The 10,932-nt window shown below is 41.6% G+C and overlaps 1 protein-coding gene across 2 annotated transcripts in view; it reads right to left on the reverse strand.

The window, feature by feature from the left end:
- SAMD9L (sterile alpha motif domain containing 9 like) overlaps positions 1–10,932 on the reverse strand; it is a 21,131-nt gene that overhangs the window by 7,623 nt on the left and 2,576 nt on the right. The window contains exon 2 of one of the 2 annotated variants that reach the window (XM_014582127.2): positions 9,081–9,282. The gene's annotated coding sequence lies outside the window, so the exon portion shown is untranslated. Of the gene's footprint in view, positions 1–9,075; positions 9,283–10,932 lie in introns of both variants that reach the window. The other variant, XM_006163490.3, reaches the window with a different exon arrangement.

Below are 10,932 nucleotides of genomic sequence, written 5' to 3' on the forward strand. Positions count from 1 at the left end.
ATAATAATATGCATGATTAAGTCACTATGCAGTATATTCTGGATGGGAAGTAACATTTTGTGTGTTGTGATGATGCTTACGGAAAGAATGTAAATTAAGTTAAAAAAAAGTTTCAGAAAAAATCTATTCGATGACTGCAGAAAGATATATAGTCCCAGGTAGGTGCTACTTTATAGGATGCCTAAAGTTAGACTTGTATTCATGGAAATGTATATATCAGCTGTGTTTGCTATGAAAATATTTAGATCAATAAAGATCTTTAGTAATTCAATAAAATGTGGAAGAAAAACAGTATAGAAAGCAAACATAGATACCAGAGACAGTGTGGGAGAAGAATGGAAGATGGCAGAAGGAAAGAGATAGGGAATCAAGGATGGGGGGAAAAAAAGCAAAACATACAGGAAACAAGAAATGGAAAATTATTTGTTGACAATAACATGTATGTTGATGTGCTTGATTGAGACAATATACAGTGTACTCTGGATGGAAAAATCTCATTTTGTATGCTGTAATGATGTTCAGTGAATGAATGTAAATAAATAAATTTAAATTAAAAAAAGAAGCGGGGCCAAGGAGGTATTTTTTTTCTTTCATATTCCTCTTACTTGAAAGTCTGCTTTATTTTGGGGGAGGTTTTTGCTATAGGGTATGTGCATTCGCCAGAAAGACAGAGACAGAGAGACAAAAAGCGAGAAATCACCCCCCAGGGGGGATGGCCACACTGCATCCCTTCTCCTCCATTCTCCTCTCAGGATCTTGGAAATGCACACACACATGCTGGAGTGAGTTTAAAACATGGGTCAGGGACTTGAACTGTGGTCGACTACATGGGAGTCCAGTGATATAGCCATTGCGCCAACTGCTGGTCCCTCTAGCCAGTTTTCAACTGATGCTGATATTGCTGGTTTGGAGATCTCACTTTGAGAACCTCTGCTCTCAGTCTTGTCCACATGATAAAATCACTCAAATAAATATTTAAAAGTTCTAATACCTGAAAACAGTACCCTCATTCCTTCAACCAATTAGAACAGTCTTGGATGTGAAGCCTCAATGGGTTTTAATGTTTAACCAAGGTTAAGAACCCCTGCTCTAGAGGCCCAGAATATTCAGCTCTTGCATTTTAGCAAAATACATACTTGTAGGACCTTCATTAGTCTCCTATCAATAATTTGGGTGAAATGGTGTTAAGAAAGCTAAAAACTCATCATGTTCTCCCTATTTAGTTTTAGACATGCCAGCTTGAACTATAGCTTGTCTTTTTTCTGAGAGCCACAAGAACTAGCCAATCAAATGGATTATCCTGACATTTTGTGGCCAAGTCCTCAAAGCTCTAGTCTCTAAACTAACAGCTGGAGTTCCAAAAGACAATAGGTAATAACTTAACAATTGATTGTTATTTTGTAACAAAAATGGCCAGCTTCCTAATGGTGAATGGTGGTCCTATACCCCAAGCCACCTCCATTCATTCAGTTTTATATTTTAGTTTATTTGCAGTATTCTACTATGGAAACCAATCTCTATGTTACTTAAGATTCTGGCTTTGGGGCTAGCAGCTGGCGTAATGGCTATGCTGCTGGACTCCCATGTAGTTGACTGCAGTTCGAGTTCCAGACCCAGTGGCTTAAACTCATGCTGGGTGCGTGTGCGTGCATGCCCAAGATCCTGAGAGGAGAATGGAGGAGGAAGGATTGCTGCGTGGCCATCCCCCCGGGGGTTGATTTCTTGCTTTCTGTCTCTTGGTCTCTCTCTTTCTGATGAGTGCATGCGCCCTATAGCAAAAACCTCTCTAATAAATAACTAACTAAATAAATAAATAAAATGAAAAGAAAAAGAAAAACAACAAGAAAACTGGCTAGAAAGGTAAATTTCCAGGCTCTAATCTAGACTTCCCTAATCAGGATTATGAAGAGGAGACAATAAATTAGTTTAAGGGGAAGAGCAAGACAGTGAGAGTATTTTAAGGATAAATAGACAAAAACATTGAGCTCAACTAAAGCAAAAAATAATAAATTACAAAGAGAGACAATACAAATATTTAAAAATATTTGTAAATTTGAAATGAATGATTTCAAGAACCTTGGTTTTTAAAAAAGCAGTGTATAACCACTCAAGTCTTGCCAAAGTGCAAGTCTGACCCATCTGGATTTAGATTTTCTTGCAAAAACTCACTGGGAAGGTCATGAGGTCAAGCATGAATAATGAGCTAAACTGGGACTCCAGCCTGCAGCCCTGTGGTGGCCATAGAAGAAACTATGCTAGCCATTTGTGCTGTGAATACCATATCTGTACCAGAATAACTTACCCTATTTGTAGGAATGCAACCACTGGGCATAGCAGTTTCTACCTGAGAACATTGTCCCTGGTTGTCTTAGTGTCTTGACTTCCCTTAGTCACATCTGGCCTCAGTCTGTAGGTCACAACTAGTCCTGACCCAATTAGCAGGGCTATGAACAACTGGCACAATTTACACTATAAAGATAATTTAGACTGTCAACTCTATTCATTTATAATGTAGATGGAAGGGGTCTTAAAGGCCTTGTAGGAATTAGCACATATATTGTAACCAGAGGAAAATATTATTTTACTTTAAATTGAGTCGTTTGCTTGTTCACTTGACAAATATGTAGTGAGCACCTATTAGGTACTAGACATCCTGCTCAAGAAGAACAGTGAAAACCAAAATAGACTTCATATGTAAATTTGGTAGTCCACTGGAGAAGAAAAAAATAAAATAAGCCAAATACACGCACATTTAAAAATGTTGATGTTGACAAATTGTGGTGAGTACTTTCTTTGCATAAGACATGAGAAGGGGTGTGAGGTTGGTGTACATGAGGAGGAGAGGAGGGAGGTGGGAACATTGGTCAGGTGAGGTTAAAGGGGGGCTGCTGGAGGAAGATGGGGGGACAGATGGGGAGAGAACCTGGGGATAGAGTTAAGGAAATAGGAATAGTGTACCTGGTCAACCTTCCCAAGGCCTGTCTAGTCTGTTTGAGGCATATGATGTAACAGAGCTTCAGCAGTGCAGAAGACCTGCTCCGGTGTACAGAGCCAGGGCAGGGCACTGGGCCTGCCATGGAGCATTCCTAGACTGATGGAACTGCAGACCAGTAGGTGAGTCCTTGACTCTAGGAGACTGGGAGGTTTCTCCCTGGTCTTTGTCTCTTCTATAGAGGCCCTAAGTGTCATTCATCTCAGGCAAGACCAAAGTCAGAGTGAAGGTGGTTGGGGGGAGGTTTCTCATCTGTTTATAAGCACTTTATGGAACCAAGAGTAATAGCAGTTATTATTAAATACATTTGTTTTTGAGAGAGAGGTTTTTGCTAGGGTGCATGTGCTCACCAGAAAGACAGAGACAGAGACAGAAAGTGAGAAATCACTCCCCCCGGGGAAGGGGGGTGGCCATGTCACAATCCCTTCTCCTCCATTCTCCTCTCGGGATCTTGGGCACGCATGTGCACACACTTGGTGTGAGTTTAAACCACTGGGTCCGGGACTTGAATCGTGGTCAATCGTATGGGAATCCAGCAACATAGCCATTACGCCAACTACTGGTTCCCAATTTTTAAAGTTTATTTCTGAGAGAGAGAGAGAGAGAGAGAGAGTTACCCCCAAAAGGGTTCCTGTGCCAAGATCCACTCCTATTGTCAGTTGGCCTACATCATGGGCACACATGTGTGTGCATGCGTGTGTACCTGGCATGCCCAAAAGATCCTGGAATGGGAACCCAGGATCTTTCCCATGTGGGTCCGATTATGTTACCTCTGTAATACCTCCTGGCTCTCATAAACACGTTCTTTTTTTTTTGAGAGGTTTTTGCTATAGGGCGCGTGCGTTCGCCAGACAGACAGAGAGAGACAGAGAGACAGAAAGCGAGAAATCACCCCCTCAGGGGTGATGGCCACGCTGCAATCCCTTCTCCTCCATTCTCTTCTTGGGATCTTGGGCACGCACGCACATGCGCCCGGCGTGAGTTTAAGCCACCAGGTCCGGGACTTGAACCACAGTCGACTACGTGGAGTACAACGACATAGCCATTACCCTAACTGCTGGTCCCTCAAACACGTTCTTAATGAATTATTTTTCCAAAGTCATTTTGGAGAATAAGTTGAATTAAAAAAAATGACTACTCTGATTTAATAGGAGATGTTAAGAAAATATGATTGGCATGTCATTTTAAACTTTAGTATTAAAATATTTCATACTTCAAAATTTTTCTGAGTACTTTCTTTTTATATAATTTGATTCTGCCCCCCCCCTTTTTAAAGAGTTTTTTGCCTTAAGGTGTGTGCACTTGCTGGAGAGAGAGATAGAGACAGTGAGAGGCAAAGTGAGAAATCACCCCTATCCCTGGTGATCCATTTTTCTTTTTCTTCTTTCTCCTCCCAGGATCTTGGGCATGCATGCACATATGCCTGGTCTAATTTTCAAGCCAGTGGGTTCAGTACTTGAACCACAGTCTGCCATGTGGGAGTTTGGTGACATAACCATTAGACCAGATACTGGCCCCTTGATTCCTTTTTGAAGACAGCAAAAGGGAGGAGGACACTCAAGACCTCAAATACCAATTCTGTTGTCATTATTAGTGGTTCAATAAACGTAATTGATTCTTCTAAAACATTGGCGGTCACCTAATTGACTACTCATTGTCCCAATGGTTATGACCTCAACCCACCTCCATCTCACAGCCACACCCTTGATGCTTGATGATATTGGGTTCAATTGTGTTCCCCTGACAAATTCATGTGAAGTCATAACCTCCAGTACTTTTGAATGATCTTATGTGGAGATAGAGTTGTCAATGTAATGGGTTAGCATGAGGTCCTCAGGCTGGATCTACTCCAATAAGATTGGCATCTTTACGAAAATGAGGCATTTGGGCACAGAGGCACAATACGGGGAGAGCAGTATGTGAAGATGAAGGCAGAGATGACGGTGATGTTTCTTCAAGCCAAGGGTCACCAAACACTGTCTGTACAGCACTAGAAGCTGGGTAAGAGGGACAGAATAGTTTTCATCGGCATCAGAAGAAACACACCCTGCCAGCACCTTGATCTTAGACTTGCAACCTCCAGAGCTCAGAGATAAAATATTTCTGTTGTTGAAGCGACTTTATGGTATGCTCCGTGGCAGGCTTAGTGTCCAGGGCCAGGGCATAAGAATAGGTCCTGCTTATGGCCAGCAGTTGGTGTAATGGCTACATCGCTGGACTCCCATGTAGTTGACTGAGGTTTGAATCCTGGACCTGGTGGCTTAAACTCACACTGGGCACGTGTGCTTGCGTGCCCAAGATCCTGAGAGGGGAATGGAGGAGAAGCAATTATGCCACGGCCATCTCCCTGGGTGGTGGTTTCTCACTTTCTGTCTGTCTGTCTCTCTCTGTCTTTCTGGCAAGTGCACACGCCCTATGGCAAAAACCTCTTCTAAGAATAAAAAATAAAAAGAATAGGTCCTGCCTCCTGTTATGGCAGCCCTAGTCGATGGAGACAGTTACTGAGAGTGACAAGCCCTCTGTCATCTATGTTTTAGGTACTTCATGCTCATCACCATCTCCTGCCCCTCAGGCTCACTACATTTAGTGTTCAAGTGTTATTTTTTTTTTTTACACCAACACCTTCAACCCATGGATGCTACTGTTTTCTCACTTTTCCTTACTCTCTTCATGTCTCACTTTTCCCGTTTGACTAGCTTAGTATTTTTTTGTCACTCATTATAATTACTCACTTTCTCCTCTTTTTAAAAATTTTTATTATTATTAATTTTTTTTTCTGGAGAGGTTTTTTCTATAGGGCACGTGCGCTCACCAGACAGACAGAGAGAGACAGAGAGACAGAAAGCAGGAAATCACCCCCCAGGGGGGATGGCCACTCTGCAATCCCTTCTCCTCCATTCTCCTCTTGGGATCTTGGGCACGCACGCACACGCACCCGGCATGAGTTTAAGCCACCGGGTCTGGGACTCGAACAGCGGTTGACTACATGGGAGTCTAGTGACATAGCTATTACGCTAACTGCTGGTCCCTACTTTCTCCTCTCTTGTACAACTTGCTGTGCTAAGCTTTAATGCTAGTTGATCCCACCACGTGCCCTCTATCAGTTCATCAGAACATGGCAGCCGACAGCCCTTTATACCCCAACTGCTCCCACTTTAATCCATTCAGCTGCCATGCTCTATTCCCTGCTTGTCCACTCATCCACTCTCTCACGCTCCTAAATGACTCTTCCAAACTTGCTCCTCTCAGATCAAACCTCCAACACCTCTTCACTGTTGTCACCTTTAGCTAACTCTTTGCTTTCTTTTTTATTTATTTATTTTTATTTATTTATTTACATATTTTTTGGAGAGGATTTTTTTTTTTTTGACTATAGGGTACATGTGCTCACCAGAGAGACAGAGAGACAGAAAGCAAGAAACCACCCCCTAGGGCAGATGGCCATGCCGCAATCGCTTCTCCTCCATTCTCCTCTTGGGATCTTGGGCACACATGCACACACGCCTGGTGTGAGTTTAAGCCACTGGGTCCAGGACTCGAACCGCGGTTGACTACATGAGAGTCCAGTGACATAGCCATTATGCTAACTGCTGGTCCCTTTGCTTTCTTTTTAAATCTGCATAATTGAAGCAATCTGAACAGAGCTTCCCAAGCTCCCCAAACCACATCTACCCACTGACCTGCTTCTGACTTTTTTTCTGTTACTATGCCCATTTATAGTCTTTTAATTTTTCTTTCTTTTTTTTTTTTTAGAGAGAGACTTTTGCAATAGAGTATGTGCACACATACACACAAGAAGAAGAGAGAAAGAGCAGCACCTTTTATAGGATCTCCTTATTCTGCAGCCTCTTTCCCCTAGCTCTTAGCCTTCCAGCTCATCAAGATCTCAGGCGGGGTATATACACCGGGTATGTTTCAGGTCAACTGGGATGGAGATCCCAATCCTTGGTCAACAATGTGGCTTCCAGCACTGCAGTTCAACATTCTAGTGACTGCACTACCAGACTGGGCTCCTGCAGTCTTCTTATCCCAGATGTTCTTCCATTGTTCAAAGATAAAGACCCTTTTATAAATCAAAAACTTTTCTCAGCCACCTATCCCCCATGGTGAAGATACACAGTGATTTGAATCTACTTTATATTTGATACCACTTACACATGAATTTTGCACTCTGTGGCATGTAAAAGCATCTTATATGACCTATAATCTGTATTTGGCTGGAGCTATGTATTTAATTCCAGGTGACAATGGTTTGAGTGAGAATCTAATAATGCTATGATATAACTATTTGGTTTTCTCTGTGTCCTCAACATTACATACCAGACTGTTGGCATATTTTTTAAACTCAAGGGGTTTTTATGTTTTGCAATAAATCATATAGTATGTTCAAAAGAGGAAAGATTGGGACCAGCAGTTAGTGTAATGACTATGTCGCTGGACTCCCACATAGTCAACCACGGTTCGAGTCCTGAACCCGGTGGCTTAAACTCACGCTGGGCGTGTGTGCCCAAGATTCCGAGAGGAGAATGGAGGAGAAGGGATTGCGGCATGGCCATCCCCCCTGGGGGGTGATTTCTCACTTTCTGTCTCTTCGTCTCTTTCTGTCTGGTGAGCGCACGCGCCCTATAGCAAAAATCTCTCCTCCGCCCAAATCAAAAAAAATTACCATAAAAAAAAAAAAAAAAAAGAGGAGGGATTGTGATCAGGAATACTATGTCATGAGTAAATTATACCCCCTTTCAACCAGACTATTTTTCCATAATATGAAGGGCCTTTGTAAAATTTATAAAAATACCTATTATAGGGACCAGCAGTTAGTGTAACGGCTGTCTTGCTGGATTCCGATGTAGTCGACTGCAGTTTGAGTCCGGGAGCCGGTGGCTTGAACTCACGCTGGGCTATAGCAAAAATCTCTCAAGAAAAAAAAAATGCCTATTATAAAGAACAAACAAACAAACAAACAAAAACTATGCATGGATTTCAATTTTTTGGCCCCAAAATGAATTTGTACTTTAATTCTATTTTTTCATTAACTTTTTGAAGTATCAGAAGCAGTGCTGTTTTGATTACTATTGTTTACTTTTGTTCTGCTTCTTCAAAAAAATAAAGTACACATGAAACCTTTGTATCTAACATGGATAAAGGCGTAGCCACTCTGCTTGGAACTGGGGAGAATTCCACCTTATCCCCTTTATTCTCTCCAGACAGAATTTTGAAACCTGGAGTTCTTCTTCCTAACTTAATTTTAGGATCAATTCCCTAGGGACTTTTATTTTCTCTTTTTGGGGGCTGAGCAGGAAGGATAAAACCAGCATGCTTGCAGGACAAGCCCTGATGGAGACTCCCACCTCTAGGAGGCTGGATCTCAGCAGCACTGACCTTTGTGTGTCCAGGAAAGGATCCTCAGGATCCTGGCTAGAGCCCAAAGAACCCACACTATGTTCTGATGTTCCAAGGAACTGAAACTACAGAGCAAGTTAGTTTCATATTCTGGAAGTGAATGTTAACATTGTGTATTTCTTCCCATAGTCCCTGTAAGTGCTAATTGTGAAGTAAAGTTTTTCAATAAAATAATGATTACATTTTGAAAGACCCATAAATATACACAATTATTATGTATCAGTTAAAACCAATGTCCTAAAACTCTCTCTTTCTCTCTCTCTCTCTCTCTCTCTCTCTCTCTCACACACACACACACACACACACATCTTTGGAGGTTTTGTCTTTAATTAGATGTAAACTCCGGATATCACCAAATGTCCCCTGCTAAATAGGAGAGAGTTGTGCATAGCTGCATGTGTCACAAATCTGTACATGGTTTGGTATGCTTGGATTTCTAATCTTCTGATCTGGCTTACATTTTACTTAGGTTTATTAGTCTCATCCCCAGACACTTCATCTCCAGGAATACTCTGCACCCTCACCATGGTTACTCGAAGGTTTTTTTCTGAGGTTTCATATGAAATGAACTTACATACAGTTGAAAGTATATTTCTTTTCAAAGTTTGGTTTTAGTTTTTAGAATTAGTTTTTAAAGAGTTTTTAAACTATCTCTAAACAGCCTTTAACAATGAGAAACTTACCAGACCTGTTCTGAAAACTTCGATTCTTTTATATTAAGAACTTGAAGTAAGCCTTCATGTGGCTCTCCGACTTGGAACTCTTCGATTAGGTGTGTTTTCTTGAGAGTTTGCAAGTCACGCCCAGAAAACAGCTATGAGGAAGTCGAGATGCAGGCAGGACAGATTTGGTCCTTGCGCAATCTGCCCGATGATGCGGTTGTTGAAAATCTATTACGAAAAAACAGTATCACAACAAATTAAAATGAAGTTGGACTGTTGCTTGGGAACAGTTTTAAAATTCATTATTTTATTACATTCAATCACCATGTATCATTATAGTATACTGAGTGAACGTTCCCTTCCTGAATATACTGTATGTTGGTTCAGTCAAAGATATTACCATATTACCATTGATTCAGTCAAAGACATACATATCCTCATCAACAGTTAATTTTCCATTTTTGTGTCCCTTACATGTTTTGCTCCTTCCTTTTTTTTTAGAGAGAGATTTTTGCTATAGGGCCCATGTGCTCTCCAGAGAGACAGAGAGAGAGAAAGCTAGAAATCATCCCCTGGGAGGCTTGGCCATGCCACAACCCCTTCTCCTTCATGCTCCTCTTGGGATTTTGGGCATGCATGCACACACACCAGCATGAGTTTTAAGCTACCGGGTCTGAGTCCAGTGATATAACCATTACACCATCTGCTGGTCCCTGCTTCTTCCTTTTTCTCCTTGATTCCCTCCATGGAATAGATTCTTTCCCCAATTTTCTACCATAAAAATTTTTAAATACATAGAAAACTTGAAATAATAATGAAAAGAATGCCCTTCTCCTAGGCAGAATCTTTTCCTATACTTAAATACTTTTAATAAGATACATAAACAGGGGCTGGCAGGTGGCATGGTGGTTAAGGGCACTGGACTCCCATGTGGCTGACAGCAGTTCAAGTCCCAGACCTGGTGGCTTGCTTTCTCATTTCCCCTCTCTCCTTATCTCTCTCACTCTGTCCCTCTCTTGTCAAATTAAAATAAGTAAGTAAATAATAAAGTTAAATAAAATAATTCTTTAAAAAAAGATAACTAAACATTAAAAATATGTCACAGGCATACTTTTTCTCTCCCCTCATTCCTCACTCAATGTGGAATACATGCAATCTATCTAGCTTCCGACCATCTACTTCTGTACTACCTGGTTCGAGCCCCATTTTCTGTCTCCTGGATTGCAGGAATAGCTCCCTGAACAGTTTCCCTCTTGCTGTTATTATTCCTCTGGGATCCTCTCCAAATACCAGCCAGAGCAACCCTGTTAAATACAAATAGCAGCTTAGCAGGGTGCTAAGTGGCTTTCGGTCTGACTGAGTGAAAACCAATTCCCTAAATAAGAAGAAGGCCTCACTTGATCTGGTCCCTTTAGTTACCTGTTGCTTTGATTTTTTTTCTAAATCTCTTCCAGCCCTCTGACCTCCATGTTGCTCCTTGCAAAAGATACTTCGTTCTGTTTCCAGTCATTGTACTTATTTCCTTCTCCTGATGTCCTTGGAGACCTGCAGGGCTCATGTCCACACTTCCTTGAGGGTTTTTTTTTTTTTTTTTTAATCAAATGTCACCCTTCTCAGAGAGGCACTGCTTTGATTAGTTTCCTGAAAAGTTTATCCCATCTCCCAACACTCCCCATTTCTCTTTCAGCTTTATATTTTATTTTCTTAAAACTGGCCAGCAGGTCGCTTGGTGGTTAGGGCGGATGGACTCCCACATGACCAATAGCGGTCCAGTCCCAGAAGGACAGCTTGACAATCATGCTGGGTGTGTGTGCGTGCATGCCCTAAATCCCAGGAGAATGAGAAGGGACTGTGGCATGACCATCCCCCACCGGGGGC

The sequence above is a fragment of the Tupaia chinensis genome, unplaced genomic scaffold (genome assembly GCF_000334495.1).
Source record: "Tupaia chinensis unplaced genomic scaffold, TupChi_1.0 Scaffold142374_1, whole genome shotgun sequence".
Lineage (NCBI taxonomy): Eukaryota > Metazoa > Chordata > Mammalia > Scandentia > Tupaiidae > Tupaia > Tupaia belangeri.